The sequence below is a fragment of the Oryzias latipes genome, chromosome 6 (genome assembly GCF_053564925.1).
Source record: "Oryzias latipes strain Hd-rR chromosome 6, Olatipes_Hd-rR_3.1".
Classification (NCBI taxonomy): domain Eukaryota; kingdom Metazoa; phylum Chordata; class Actinopteri; order Beloniformes; family Adrianichthyidae; genus Oryzias; species Oryzias latipes.
Genome location: NC_136242.1, coordinates 35,077,134 through 35,077,500, shown reverse-complemented (window position 1 = coordinate 35,077,500; position 367 = coordinate 35,077,134).

Below are 367 nucleotides of genomic sequence, written 5' to 3'. Positions count from 1 at the left end.
TGCTCACCGATGCATCTTCAGTAGATGGCTGGACCAAAACCGGGCCTGCTCGCGAACAGGGCCCGGACCCTGGATGACATTTAGGAGAAGACTAGCTTTAAGGATCATTCCATTTGTTCAAAATGTCACATTAAGTCTGAAAACAACCAGGACTCACGAACGGGTTGGCGTGCGTGAGAGCGTGCGTGAGCAAAGCTCTTGGATGCTCCCTCCTGGCCACTGATTGTACTGCAGGTTCTGCCTTGGAGGAAAAAGGTTCTGTTTATGTTTCCTCACAGATCCGCCTGGTTCTAACTTGGTTCCCCACAACAGTGAACAAAGCAACACAAGAGACCAACATAAACGACAACGACACCGTTGACCAAGA